The 14,927-nt window shown below is 48.4% G+C and overlaps 1 protein-coding gene and 1 long non-coding RNA gene across 2 annotated transcripts in view; both read right to left on the reverse strand.

The window, feature by feature from the left end:
* Positions 1–14,927, reverse strand: part of TSHZ1 (teashirt zinc finger homeobox 1) — a 71,274-nt gene that overhangs the window by 46,456 nt on the left and 9,891 nt on the right. The gene's annotated exons all lie outside the window — the stretch shown is intronic.
* Positions 9,634–10,837, reverse strand: LOC119511176. The gene is made up of 2 exons (XR_005212174.1): positions 10,471–10,837; positions 9,634–10,289 (listed from the first exon to the last, which is right to left on the reverse strand). It is a non-coding gene; the product is annotated as an uncharacterized LOC119511176 (long non-coding RNA).

Here is a 14,927-nt window from a genome sequence, read left to right on the forward strand (position 1 = left end):
CACCATGTTGTGGGAGCTGGAGGACAACCTGAGAAAGATGCCAGGGAGCTGAATGCCAAAGACTCAAGCATCAGCAGCATGGGAAGGGTGAAGAGGCTGGGGACCCAGAAGCCCTGGCTTATAGGACCGTGTCTATCTTAATCAAAGGGACTGCCCACCTTAATCCACACGGCCTAGCTGTAGGACCTTAAATTCTGTCCGGTCTCTGCACCCATGAAGTGCAGACAATAAGAGGTCCATTATGAAAATTAAATGACATGATGGAAGTAAAGCGTGCTGGGAGGTGGCGATCATCACTCAGTTCCTACTTTTTGACCCCCTGCTCTTTGCCAGGCCCTGCCCTGGGCACTGTGGGCACAGCAAGCACAGAAAAGACAAAACCCCTGTGCAGAGGTTGCTGAGGCTTTAGAGCAAACGTTCAGTGCTGGCCACAGCTGCAGGGTTGGATGTTAACACTCTTCAAAGGTATAAAGGAATGTCACATGCAATACATCCCTCAAACACGCACTTTTGCTATCTATCAGAGGAACAGGGCCACGTGGTGGAAAGGAAGACGCGACCTGGCCGCGGGCTCTCCGTCTCCCTGCCCAGCTTCACTCCCCAAAGGAAGCACGAGGCAGGCACGCCCACGAAGCGGCCTGTTTTGAAGAGACGGGCAATGCCTGGAAGTGGGTCTGCCCAAAGATCTACCCACCTCAGATGCCTCCCGAAAGGTCCCAGAAGCAGGGCTGTGTCCTCGCACACCTGCCCAGGTAACGCGATGGCGAGGCCCACTGGCCACCTCGGCCGCCATGGCCGCGACTCAGCCCGCGGACACCGTGCGCTAAGCAGAGCTCCTCAGCAGGGATGGGGGGTAGACGAAAAGGCCGAAAAGCAGAATCCGGAGAGCCCGGGCTGTGTGGAAATCACAGCAGGGAGCGGGGCGTCCTGCCTGAACACGGGAGCTCCCATTTAGTCCCAGAGAAGGCAGGTTTTGCTGCTGCCCGTGGCCAAGACAAGAGGCAGATTACCGTTGAATTATGTGGAAGGAAAGGAGAAGAGACAGAGGAGATAAATTGGAAAATGGATTTTTTGTTTCCCATATTCAATCCTAATAACATTTATGCTATTACCCAATGAAATTTTTACATCCACAGGATGCATAATAAAATATTTTATATAAAGCTAATATTGATAACCATTTCAGTTTTCAAAATACTATCACTGCACTGTGAGATCCATTACCTCAAGGGTCTTCTTAGTTATTTTTCCCTTTCCTAGAACTGCCTGGAAACTACCAGCTACTCAAAATAAGTATTTATTGAATAAACTGGCCAACAAATGAACAAACAATTACAAGGTAGAAATCAGTGCCAGTTATCACACTTCAGAGCTGACAGGCACAATGTTTAAAGAAAGAGCATGTCCTCTCTCAGGGTACAGAGCTAATGAATTTTGTTGTTAAGACTAAAACTCACCCTTTACTCAAAAGCAATGAGGAACAGCCTGGAGTCTTCTCAAAAGGGTCCACAGAGGTAATGAGATTCAGTGTTCCAACTTGGCGTGCCAAAAAGGCAACGCAATTACACATTTAATATCAATATTTGTTTCCTATTTATACCATAACCTTTTACCAAGAGGGATTTAGGGCACTTGATTTATCCTCAGGAAAGCCACCTGATTAAAACATCACTTTTATTTACATGAGATAATGTGTGTGAAACTCTTAACACGAGCACGAACGCTAATCGTCTGCCACGACCAGGAACTCTGATGCATGGTGTGTTGTGTGCCTTCGACTACTAAAGGGCAAAAGAACTCAGTAATTATTACTCAATAAAAGCAGATTTTCAACAGCAAAAATCTTTCAGTACACACTGGGTCTACTGAGAGAATGAAATAAAAGGCACTGCAGAACACCACAATCTCTAAAATTTATTTAAAAACCCATCAAAAACATCACAGAAACAATTTCTCCCCTGAGTGTTTTATGAACAGCAAATGGGAAGAGAGAATATTTTTACTGGTACTCTTGAACTAAGTTTATAAAAATATCTTTATGCACGCACATGTGTATCGTACTTAACAGAAAACTCAATGGAAACATCAAGAACTGCAAAGCATTTTCTTAATTTGAGCCGGTAACCAACCAACCACGATGAGAGCTCAATAATGAAGACCATCTCATATTCAGAAGAAGCAAAATTAATGGGGGAAAAACCCTTTCAAACAACAGCGCAAAAGCCCTGCCAAAGCAGTTATTATTCCCAATGCGTTGCCACTAGTCCAGCCTCCGGAACTATATTTATTGTGAATTATTAGATTCTAGAGCAACAGTCCTCTGAAGAGCACAGAATATTGCAAAATAACCTTTAAACGGTGCAAAACCTTTGCAAGGAACATTTCTAAAGCCAAGGTGTCCTTGGAAACTGGCAGAGGAGGTGGTAGATAGAGGCAAGGAAGGGAGGGAAAGAAGAAAGGAGGGGCCCAGGGGGTGGAAGGAAGGAGGGGGCCCGGGAGACCCGCGAGGGTGACTCCAAATAAGGGGTTCCACCGGGGACCGCTTCCCACCAGCCCCGCGGCCTCTGGTGCCTGGTTTCAGGGGTCACCTCGTGGACAGCCATCATCTAGTCTTTGGCAGTGTGGCTAGCTGGCTGGCACGCAAAGAATTCCACCAAATTTGCAGAATATATTTTAGCTTCACTCTGAGTGTGCACAGAGTAGCCCGTTTTAAAATTAGCATCTTTTAAACCATATTAAATGGAATATTAATGAGAACAAAGCACCACGTGTGGTCTTTCATTGCAGAGAGCTCCGACGACATGCAAAACGAATATCTATGTGTGTACCAATAACCCCATAATCTTGCATACTTCCCAAAAAGGGTTTTAGGAAGTATTCTGACGATGAATTAATCAATCCTCCCAGCCAGTTACATAAAGAAAATCTTCCCACGCTGGGGAGCTCTATCCTTCCAGGTGTGTAGTGTGGATTGCGTGGGTCTCATAAGCACTGCAGCGTGGATTTCACAGTCCAAAGTATGAAAAATTTAAGGAAGCACAGGAGACCCCTCTAAGAGGAAAACCACTAGCGTACAGATTCTCATACCAGCAAATGGGGAGCCTGTTTAAGCACCAAAATTCTACAAGCTACTACAGATCTTTAATCCACCAAGCTGACTTGTTCATCTACCACCCCCCAAAAAAGACTGGGTACCAACATTAGTCGTGTGTTAACTACCAATGTACATAACACTGGCTTAAATGTTAGTGTGTTTTGCACTGCATTAAAATGGCAGGCAAGCTAACTCCTCTTATTATTACTATAATTATTAGATTTACACCAGGAAAATGGGCAGAAACACATGGGAAAATAATTAAGGGAAATTTTCAATTTTTTACTTCCTAAGTAAAGTGCACCAAAACACTAATTTCGGATTCCCCAAATAGTGAGAAGAGATTGTATTTTACAAGACACGTGAGCACAGATCGGGAGTAAAATTTTTCTTTTTCAATTGGTAATTTAACAGGGCTTTGAAAGACTACAGTTCTAATGTTGCTTATATGTGGGCATGGGAGAAAGCCCCAAAGAGATCTCCTACAACAAAGTCAACCAGGAAAACAGCCCAGAACTTGGGAAGCAAGGCCACCGCCAGCTCGTCTATCAGCACATGTGACCCCTGCTGAGGGCACGCACAGGCCCAGAGACAGTGCTGGCCTTCAAGACGCGTTTGTGCCACTGACACAAACCCACAGACCCTTCAACACAATTCTAAATGCCAGAAAGCTCTGGAAACTAAGATGCTTGTTAACTTTTTTACAGTAAATCTAACCTGACCTGAACTCGCTGGCGGTAGAGCCTGGTCTCAACCGCACGAAGTTACTTCTAGTCTTCTCTATCTTGAGTGGTACAAACACTCACACATCTCATGAAAGCCTCAGGCGTTTGACAATGCTGGGGAACACGGCCTAATACGGAGAAGATGCGATGAATTTTCTTTTGAAAATCTGAAAAATTCTGAATTCCAAAACAAGCTGGCCCCAAGGATTTCCAGAAAGGGGCTGTGGGTCCCGCTCACTTTCTGGAGTGAAGGGACACCCCAGGTTTCTCACACTGTGCCTGGGGTCCCGGCGTGGACCCAGGACATGAGCGGCCTTGGCCAGAAAACCCTCCCAACGGGCAGAACTACCTGCTGGAAAGAAAGACTTCTGACACCCAGCAATACTATCGAATGAATACATGGAACAAATATACAGATGTTGCTGAAGAGTAAGGCAAACCTAATTCCCAAATTAAACTTATTTTACACTTTCCAGAAGGCATGCTGAAGGTCTTAACACTGAGTGACCTAAGTATCCATCAGCAAAATTGAGTGACTCGAAACCAAGATCAAGGTTGAAGCCGTAATTCAAATTAAAGAAAAGACCATGAAGCACCGAACCCCCAAATGGGGCTTTATTGGCGTAGGTGGCCTCTGTGGGTACATTATAAACCCAACTGGGAAACAAAGGAAAAATCCTTTCTTGGAAGATTCACGAATGATAGAAATCTGGCTTCAATTATTAAAAAAGCATTTCTAGTGCGTACTTGGACTTATTTTCCTTGCTAGCAATATCTGTTGAAACCCCACGAGTATCTACAACCATAGCGTGCAGGAAGGTATAATTTTTACAGGCTTGCTAACATGGCACTGAGACCTAGAACACATCTTTCAAGTTCAACAAGCACCAAGCCTCGAAACGCTCTTGGGGTGACCCAGGGAAGTCCCGGGATCCAGGAGGAGCCCCGTGTTGGAGAAGGACCGCCGTCGAGCCACCTCGCCAACAGACACGCCGGGCCAGGCCCTCCTCCCGCGTCTCGAGACCCTCGGCCTGGAGCCCGGCCCGGGCACTGACCTGCTCTCCACCAACAAGCCTCATCCAACCCCCTGGCCCCCCCGGACCAAAAACGCCAGAGGTCAGCCTCCCACCTGGGGGACGCACTGAGAATGTGGGGTCTGGGGTTTTTTCCCACCCGGGAACTGATCGTTTATTTCTAAGTGGGCTTACTGAAATGCTATCCCACTTGCAGCTCACCTCCAAGCCCCGGAGGTGTTTTCTCAGTTAATCCGCCCTGCAAGGTCCAACTACGGAGCGTGGATGAAACACCCCGTTTAAAGGCAATTTCCTGTTGGGTCTCCCAAACTCTCCTTTGTTCTTATTTTCCTTAGAATCTCCATGAAGGTGAGCACGACACCTGCAAGGATAGGGAAGCCCAGAATGGGAGAAAGCAGGCCCTGTCTCTTTAATTTTGCAAGCTTGCTCTTCCCAAATGCTAGGGTCCTACCTGCAAGTGGTGACTGACAAGTTTTCAGCTTGATTCAAAGCAAACAGCTGCTGGTTTGATTGCCTCACAACTAAAAATTGATGGATGACCCTTAAGATGGATAACTACCATAAATCACCTCATTCAAACTCTCAAAGAAAAAAATTTAAAAACAATGGTCTCCGTGACATTTGCTGCGCTCCGTAATGCACCATGATAAATTCCATCTCCTAACGGATGCACGGTGGTGGCGGGAGAGAAGTCACTTTGGTTTTTGTTTTCCGCTCCCCAGCTGCCGGGAGCCCCCCTTGGTAAGGTGCGTCCCCAGTAGTGGGCCGGGCTGTCAAAGGGGCCCCGGAGTCCAGGAGTCAGTGGCTCCAAGAAGGAGAGGCTGTGCCGCATCGCTCATCGCCCAACAGCCCTTCGTCAGGAAACAGCCGTCCTCCATCATAAGATGGCAGCGAGTGCATGCTTAATAACGGTTACAATATATTTAGTGTAATGATCTGACCTCGGTCAGCATCGCAGACGCCATGATTCATAGGAATTTGATAAACTACTTCCTGTTTGTAGGCATTGCATATGTTCCTAAAAGGCGAAGACTGTGCTTTTAACTTGAAGTATACACAGACCTATAAACCACTGCAAGGCCAAGAGGAGATCTTGGCATTTATTCTTTAAAACACCCCAAATCATCATGAGAGCACACGTGTCCGCAAGGCGGCGTGGAATGACGCAACGGACACCCGTGGTTTTCCAGATGTTCTTTCACGCTTCTTTACGGAACGTCCAGAAGCTGGTGATAGCGATTCTGTGCACCGTCTCGCTTTGTTCCTTCCTCTGGGCTATGCTTCAGTTTTTTAAGGGTTATACTGATATCGTAAGGAAGGCTGCTCCCGAGAAACCAGCCCCAGCTTGTGGTTTGCAATGGGAGAAGGTTCCTGTTTTCGGTTTGCCCCCAGCATCACCAGCACGCGGGTGCAACAGTGTGCTCTCACGCTCCGCTGTCCTCGAGGGAGCGAGGTATCTGACGGAGGGCGTTCGGACACCCCGAAAGGCCTGGAGCTCTGCCCACAGGCCAGGATGGCACTAGGTTCCACGGATGACGGCAAGCAAGCTGGTCAGTCCTGCCCTCAGGGAGCTTAGTGTCTACAGGGGCTCAGACAGTTCAGGGGGCAGTGCCCTAGATGGAGACCCGCACTTGGACAGGTCAGGGGGCAGCTCCTAGACAGAGACCCGCGCTCAGGTCAGGGGGCAGTGTCCCAGACAGGACCCGCACTCGGACAGGGACCACTGTGACGGCGGAAACTCGCTCACAGCCTCAGACGCCACCTCCCCCTGAAAGCAGAGACAGCGTCACCACTGAAAAGAAATAATTACATTTTTGTCAGTCAATGCTACGATTCCAGGGAACTTCTGAGAGTTAAAAAGCGGAGGGGCCTCCCCAGAGAAGAAATTGTGTCCACACAACGTCCAGGCCGGTGGTGTTATCCAGCTGAAACACTGTGTGGTCCGCGGCGTGACCAGGGGAGCCCAGTGCTGGCACGTCCAGATCGCAGTGGCGGCATTGGGTGAACATGGAGCGGAGCGCCCGCCACCCCTGCCCTGCTCTGCGGAGCCCATCGGGGCCAGCTTCACACCACCCAGAGCTCTGGGACGGAGAGACGACCCAGAACAACCTTGGCTGCCAATACAACGAGTGACGGAGAGGAGCACCCCAACCTGCCGGGCTCGTGGGGTGAGGTTTGCTGAATGACTCCTCACGAACGTGTTTAGGTGTGAGCTTCTGGGACCCGTGCCCCCAGAAGAAAGAACCAAGTCACCAGGAAAGCCCAGCTCCATCACCGCCCAGGAACATGGAGAGAAGGACCCATCATTGCAAGGTTCAACTTTCAATGCACTGACCCCATCTCGGGGCTGCCTCGGGGCTCCCAGCAGGGCAACTGTCAATACCCAGTCCACGGGGAAGCCGAGCGGGAAGGGGGGGTATTAACGAGGTGGCCAGGCCTCCTTACCCCCACACGCCACAGCCTTGGGGCATCCGGAGATGACCGGGCCGCCCCCTACAAGCAGCCTGTCCTGACACGGGGGAGCTGAGGCTTCATTTGTCTCCCTAAATATAAAGGCCCCTGTGTCTAGCACTTGGGAGAGGTTTGCTGGCTTCAAATAAACAGCACCCTAACTGTCTCCCTGATGATGAGCAGCTCAGGGGTGCATCTGGGCGTCCAGTATTAGCAGAAGGGAGTCGGGACAAATCCGAGGAGATGCACGTGGAGGACGTCCGAGGGCCCCCCCGCGGCCTCACCGGGGGGGGGGGGGGACCTGCCGAGCCGGACAATAAGGCCTGCTGTCCCTTTAAACCCGAAATGCCGCTTTCCTTTCGGTGAGCAAAGTAAATCACGCTATAGTGAGTTGAGCTTTGAAAAAAGCATTCCATCCATTAAAGTTCACGGCTCGGCGTCCCAGACCGTCCCTCCCCTGGCTGCGTCTCAAGTTACAGCCTTGTACAATCCAAGTCTAAATAATATTCACCATGATAAATGACACCATAACTCCGATATCCACAATCAATCCTTGCTTTAAAGATACATCCATCTTCAATAATGTTGATGGGGATTCTGTAAAATGGGAAACGTGACTGTTTTCCCGACCTCCTGACAGTGGGGGAGGGAGGCTCTGAGTGATGGCTGTCAGCCCACATCTGGCTGCAAAAATAAATTAGCCTGATGTAGACAAATGAAGGGGCCAGCTCTGCCTAGGAAACAGCCACTCCTGAGCAAGGGCTAATTTATAGGGCTTCTTTCTGGAAAGTTCCTGGCTGAGGCAACAGTCTCCTTAGCTATCTCTTCAAATGATATCTGATGCTGTAAATAACCTTGCGTGGTAGGAACCACACGAAGTACAAAGGGGTACGGGGAAGAGAATAACTTTTCTCATGTTCTCACACATGATTAAAATGCAAGACTCTAATGCCGGCAAGGAAAAAATAATAAGCATTTATGTTAGCCAAATGCTTTTATATTTCGAGAGCGTGCTTTCCTCTGGCAGATTTGTTTGTCGTTTTGTTTTGTGTCTTTTCTTTTCAATTTTTGGTTGTTTTCTGGTAGTGGCGGCAATCGTACAAAAAAATTAAACAATTCGGGGGGCAAGGCAGCCCCTTCTTTTCCTCCTCAAACGTGTCCTTTTAGCATATTTCACACCCAAACCTGTCTTTAGACACACAGGCAGTCACGGGGTTACAAATCCTGGGCAAGAGGGAAGAGGAAACATCGATTGGGTTTTAGTAGGTGGCTTCAAAAATAGCCTGGAGTAAAACACTTATTAGGCAGGCTCTAAGATAAATATAAGACCCTGCTTTTGCCCGGGAGGCGTGGGGACCTACTTATTTTGATACAAGGGAAGCACTTTACTGCTTGTTCTTTATACCTCTGAACTTGTCCTCTTGAACAGAAACTTGGCACTTTAATGCGTACAGCCTCCTAAAAACGGGGGGAGGACGGAGACTTGCACTTCTCGGGGTGGGGGGCACAGCATTCTGTGAGGACGGCCCCCCGAGCCCTGTGGGTGTTGTATTTCCAGCCTCGGAACGGGCGGCGGTTTGGGTTCCAGAACCTTCTCTGCGGCAGCTGCTGAGAGCCGGGTGGAGAGGGTTAAATCTGTGAAGGTTGAAGGACTTACAGTAACGCTGTGAGGACAGAAACATCACAGGCTTTCCTGGCAAGGGGCTCACGGAGGGTAGGAGGGGGCTGTGAAATGAACTCTCCCAGGCTTTGCCGCCTTTCCCAAGGCCCGGCCTGGCCCCTTTGATAAATGACACATGTCATTCTGTCAGGGGCTGACACTGCAGCTGGGAGGGCCGGAGATGGATGGCTCCAGTGAAAAGGAAATCAACTTTTTGGCACCAAGTAAGCCTGTGCCCTGTAGAAGGATTTTGTTTCTCAAAGAGTGAAAGATAGACTTAGGATTAAAAAAAAAAAAAGAAGAAAAAAAAAAGTTGAAAAACAGATTGAACGACAGCTTACACTTAACATAAATTAACTCGGTAATGGTGAAATGTGCTAGCCTGTGATAAATAAAAGCTACATTAGTCAATTATTAATCACACTCTAACTTGTAGCCAAAACCCATGACTTAAAGCTGGGGCCTGAGCTGCCTCACAAACAGATACGACACTGTCTGATAGATGTCTTCCAGAGAGTAATCAGGAAGGAATCAAAGGCTTAGTGGGCTCAGCGATGGCAAGGAGTGGAAGGTTCTGGAAGCGCAGAGCAGGACGAGTGGGAAACAGGAAAAATCATTCCTTGGAGACACAGGAGATCTCCTGACTGCCGAAAGAAAGCTGAATGTAACAGCCACATCCAAATACCTTTATTTTCCCGATCAGGACTTATTTGCTCTGAATATTCAAGGCATTTGTACTCTGCAAACAAATGTCTGTATTTGTATATATGACTCTGCCTTGAAAATGCGTGGCCAGTTTTGCCCCCGCTACTACTGACTTACAGCTTTTAAATCCGATCCCGTGAAGGAGATTTTCCTAGAGATAGCAATTATTTCCAAAACAATTGTTTAGCACAAATTATAATTTAAGCTCCATATTTTACCCGAAGAGCTGACATTTGGCAGCCATGCAGATAAAAACACAGAGGCGGGGTGCACGCCTGTCCACAACCAAGTCCGAGATCTAAGCAATTCTTCCCAAAAAGTAAATCGACCAGGAAAACCACTTCTCGAATAACGTATGGCTCTGAGGCATGAGGGGTCTTCACAATAAACGGCACTGAGACAACCACCGCCAGGACACAGTCTTCCGCAAGTGCTCTCTGCAGGGTCCACGGTGGGATGCAAGTCAACCCAACTCCACTCTTTCGGAAAACCTTTCCCGGCCCAGGCTCAGAGATGGGCGGTGCCTCTCTGCTGGAGTTGCAGGTTGACGACGTTCTGCCCCAAGACGCTGGGATCCCCGTCTCCTACGTCCAAAAGCTCCGCTGAGGTGGTGGAACAACCTGTGATGGTCAGAAGGTGCCACTGAGGTTGGGGGGCACGAGCTCGGAGGGCGGTCGGGCCATGCCCCGCAGCAGCCACGCTCAGGCGGCGTCCAGGGCCCGGCCCCGCGGATGCACCCACAGAAGCAGACGCCCAGCCCTCGCGCCCCAACATCCCTATGCGTGCCAAAGGTCGACTCACCTGCGCCAGGTGCCACCCGCACACAGCAGCTGCTGGAGAAATGCCTGCTGAATTCGGTTCACAGCACCCCGTATTCCCATTAGCCACATGCACTTCGTTCTTCAACAGTGACATGCACGTGCACAGCCCGCTGCTCTCCGCTCCAGGGGGGCTGTGAAAGGTGAGGGCCCCCCGAGGCTCCGTGTGCACCACCCCACCCACAGGCCCAGCCTCGGCTCCACCCAGACCGGACGCCAGGTCCCCTGTGCGGCGCCCGTTTCCACGCGCCTGGACGTGGGGATGGCAGAAGGGCGCGGGAGTTGTTGATCTTGGCTTACTTCCAATTTTTATCAGTTAAAAATAAGCTCGAATGTTACCAAACCCCCAATCCCTGAGCACCACCGGCTTTTTAGAAAAAGGACAGCTGTTGCTTCATCAGAGAGCCTTCCCCACCATCCCCCACCCAGGGTGCTGCCAACCCCAGCGGCGGAATTGGAGAGCCGTGGAAGATGATAGTTTTGGGAATCCTCCAATAATCTCAACCCTTCGTTTACAGATAAGGAAACTGAGGCTCAGGGAGGCAGGGAGAAAAATAAGTAGAAGAACAAAGGCCCAGCCTTCCCACATGGGCAGTGTCTGCTCCCAGTATATGGCGCCGCTTGAGTATCAATTAAACACGTGAAATTAACAGGCAGCCTCCAAATGGAGTCAAAACATTTAAAAGAGCCCCTAAAGCCAATGATGTCTTAGACAGCTATAAATAAGAGTATGGGGTGGGGGGTGAATATCGTACATTAAGACACAGAATGGTGTTTAAACTTCTCCCTTCCTCTGGCTGAAATATAATTTTTCTTAAGTCCATAAAAAATTCAGATAGTGTGCAGAATGTTTATATATTACCAAGGTCTCTCTTTAAAAGGTTTATACTTTTACTTTATGACCTGTCCTTGATGTGACACTTCCGCTCATCAGAAAGGGATTTATAAAATAATCCTGAAGGTAAGGAAGAGACATCTGTCAGGGACTAGCTGGGTTTCACTGTGCGAAATTTAAGGAGAGAAAGAAATCCTGTTAAGCTCTCTTTAGTCACCAATAGACATCAAAGGTAATAATTAAAGAAGACAGACGTCATAAAACATAAATTTATGTCTCTTTTAATAATGCACAAGCACTGTAGTGTGTAAAACATCTATTAGGTTGAAAGAACATGACAACGTTCCAATAAGAAAAATCTATGTTTTGTTTTGGGGTATTTTCCCTTCTTAAGAAACAAAAAAAAAAAAGTGAGGTTTTTTTTTTTACAAGTTTAAACCAAAGTCTTTCAGACCCTTTGCCATCTGTGGGTACATGAACTGCGGATGACCCCGAGTGATTTGCACTCTGCTCAGAATCCCTTAGAAAGCTCGGGAAAAAGTATCATTAAGAATGAGTGATGACTGCCAGTCACGGCTGACCTCACCCCAGCTTTGGTCTCTGCCTCAGTAATAAGCTGTCCTTTATTAGCACCAACACTCCATAAAAGGGGTGTGTTTAGTCACAGCGTAGTGGCCTTCTAATGCCCATTGCTTCTCTCCGAAAGATTGATTAGTGCTCGTTTTTACAGCCTTCCCGGCACACACAGGGACACTGGCTCAGCGCATCCGGCCGGCGGGCGGGCAGAAGCCAACGGCAGACACAGGCTGCAGCAGGGGCCGAGGGACAGGGTGGGCTCTCTCTCTCTCTCTCTCTCTCTTTTTTTTGGGGGGGGGTGTGAGGGGGTGGCAAAAAGACCCAACCACAAAACCATATGTGTGCACAATTCCAGGGCCCTGCGCAGGGAAGGCCGGGAGAGCAAGTGCGTGTGTGTAAACGGAGCTGAAGGAGCCACTTAAGTGTTAACTCGTCTTAAAAACAGGGCGGGGTGCTGGGCTGCCGAGCGCGGCTGGAATCCGCAGTGGCCGCGAATCAATGGCGAGAAGGCCCCAGAACCAGGCCCCACGGCCAGCCTGCCACCCAGACACAAAGATGTCATTATCGCCCGCCACGCCGAACGTGTCAAACCCAAGAGCCTTCCCTCCACGAGCACCGAAAATCTCCTCCACCGCGTTTGTATTAAACGGCTAAATTATTTTTAAGAAGCGATTGCTATAGAAACAGACAAACAAACCCATCTATATCTGCCTATAAAATCTCCACGTAGCTATCCCCCAGACCGCCCTAATGTTCGTTCAGATAGCCGAGTGCCCTGAATTCCCCGGAGGAAACGTGGAGGAATAAATTTATTAGGATCTTCATCACCACCCTCATAACCATCACGAGATGTCAGCCACTGAAGTCCTCCATGGGCACACAGGAGCCGCTGCGGAAACTTCCAGCAGGTGCTCTAAAGAACAAATGAAGAGAATACATCCCCTGCGTATCCTCCCCATTCCAAATATGTCTACAAACAAATTTAGTGTGCAGGGTGATTAATTTGCAGAAACCCTCTGGGAGTAAGCAAAACTCTCAGTAGTCTAATGCCTTCAGCCACTAGCTCCCAGAAATTTAGCCAAACACCACAACAAGAGCCTACTTTCAGAAAATTGCTCCAACACCTTGGGATTAGGTTGCCATGTACAGCAAGCATATATTTGACTCGAATTTGTTTCTGCACACAAAAAATAGGGGGGGGGGGGCCAGTCTTAACCACAGCCTCCCCAGGGCAAACACTCAGCATCTTATTTTAAAGAACTCAGAAGGAGCCGGAAGGAAAGAGGGTATCCGAGGAGCTGGGGTCCAGGAGGAGGCCTCCAGTGTAGAACCCGAGCTGTGGGATGGAGGGTCTCCACGCTGGCCCAGCAACCTCCACTCCCAACCTTGCCGGCCTCCCCCAGAAGTCAGCAGAGAAACGGGGGGGGGGGGGGGGTCCAAGGCAGGTAGCGGTCCCAAGGACCTCTAGTGGCCTCTGCATTAAGCAAGTCATCCTCATGAGCTTTTGAGACACTAATTTTTCCAGTTAATGCAAGGCGGGGTGGGGCACGTAGAAATAGAGATCTCTTGCTTCCATCTTTCCAAAATAAGTTCCTACGGCTGGCTTTTCATTGACAAATAACACAAGTTCAATGCCCGCTGACACAAGTGAGGAAACTTTTCTACTGAACAAAATAAAAACGCAGCAAAACAGCACGAGGACCTTTTCCCAGGCCTGGCCTAGCTGTGGGACAGCAAAACACAGAACCCGGTGGGCTTCTTCCTTTTAAACCTCCCACGTACTGTTCTCCCTGCTTGGGAGTGCTTCCTGAGCCGCGCTCTGCGTAACAATTTCAGTGACCCCCTGGCCAACTTAGGATAGCAACTTCCGGTTACTCTCTGGAGCAACGGCAGTTCCCCTCAATTTTACAATTTTAAAACCAAAAAAAAAAAAAAAGAAAAAATCCACATGCTCAACGGTTTGGGGGCAGTTCAAAGAGACGAACGTGTGGCATCGTAATGCGAAGGAAATGGTTGTGCTCCCACCACCTGCCCGTACCTTTCCAGGTAACCCAGGAAATAGCAGGCATGTTTTACTGTTATTTTCACGGAGCTAAGAACCGAGGCAGGCCCAGCTCTTACGGAGTATTACAGAGTTTACTGCCTCACTAATAGGATGCCCCACTGCTGCGACATATTCTGTACTTGAAATAAATATGAGTCACAATGCTTGGGTCTTAAACCCGTATATTTTAAAGCTGAGCTGTAACAATGACACAAGGACCGGCGACGACTTGCCAATAAGGCGTATTAACCATTTTGAAAAGAGCCTTCACGTCAGCTCGGCGTTCATTTGTATGTTGTGCCATTTCTTGCCATGAATCTTGCAGCTGGCTTTTAAAAACAGTAAAATGTAATAAACACAGGTTTCTGAAAAGTTCATGTTCCCAAGTCAGAATGTATACTGACCCTCGCTGCTGATATAATTTATTTCATTATGTGATCTTGCTGAAGATGCACTTTACTTTTAACTAAAAGCTGAGGCTATTTTATACAACCAAATTTTCTAGAATTCTGTCCCTGGCCCTTCCCTTCGTTCTCGTCCATATATCCACGCCTTCAGCACGCTTCAGAGTGGAATTTTCAAGTATGTGACTACTTGACCTATATTTACCATATGCTAATTTTCTCCGGAAAGTAGCTATGAACACACCTTTTAAAATTGCAGCTAGCAAGTTGAGGCAGAAATGCCCATATTTCGAATTTGGAAACCTGCACACTGGATTCAGTATGTAGATGGCTGACACTAACCCTGCTGGGGAGCAGAAATGGAGAGAGCAGCTGGGAGGGATCCTACTTGACTACTTTCCTGCAGAAAATGCTGCAGTCACAATACTAAGCCAATCCTGGGTGATATCTGGCAGAGAACGTAAAAATAGTCAAATCTAAAATAATGCCATTGATTCTTGACTTTTTCCCTTTAAAAACAAAGGGTAAAACCTTTTTTAGGTTAGCACAGAATTTCAGAAAGACAAAACGGATACAGAAAA

This window comes from Choloepus didactylus, chromosome 16, assembly GCF_015220235.1.
Source record: "Choloepus didactylus isolate mChoDid1 chromosome 16, mChoDid1.pri, whole genome shotgun sequence".
NCBI lineage: Eukaryota > Metazoa > Chordata > Mammalia > Pilosa > Megalonychidae > Choloepus > Choloepus didactylus.